The sequence below is a fragment of the Triticum dicoccoides genome, chromosome 3B, assembly GCF_002162155.2.
Source record: "Triticum dicoccoides isolate Atlit2015 ecotype Zavitan chromosome 3B, WEW_v2.0, whole genome shotgun sequence".
Classification (NCBI taxonomy): domain Eukaryota; kingdom Viridiplantae; phylum Streptophyta; class Magnoliopsida; order Poales; family Poaceae; genus Triticum; species Triticum dicoccoides.
This window is the reverse complement of record NC_041385.1, coordinates 578900606-578900951: the sequence shown is the minus strand read 5'-3', so window position 1 is coordinate 578900951 and position 346 is coordinate 578900606.

Here is a 346-nt window from a genome sequence, read left to right as displayed (position 1 = left end):
CCCAGGTGGTGATCCTGAGCTTGTGAAGGACCACGTAGTATAGCTAGGCTTTCCAAGCCTCTTTTAATTTACTAGTTGTCTGTACTCAGACAAGTTACTTCCGCTGCTGGTTTGTATGACTGTATGACTTGAATGCTGGGTCGTGTGACCCGTACCTTTATGTATGCTATGTATGGCTCCCTGAGCCTTAAATAAAGTACTTGTGTCGTAGAGTCATGTTGTGATGCTTCGTTGTATTTGCACATATCGAGCATATTGTGTGTATGATTGAAATGCTTGGTATGTGTGGGATCTGACTATCTAGTTGTTTATCTTTAGTAGCCTCTCTTACCGGGAAATGTCTCCT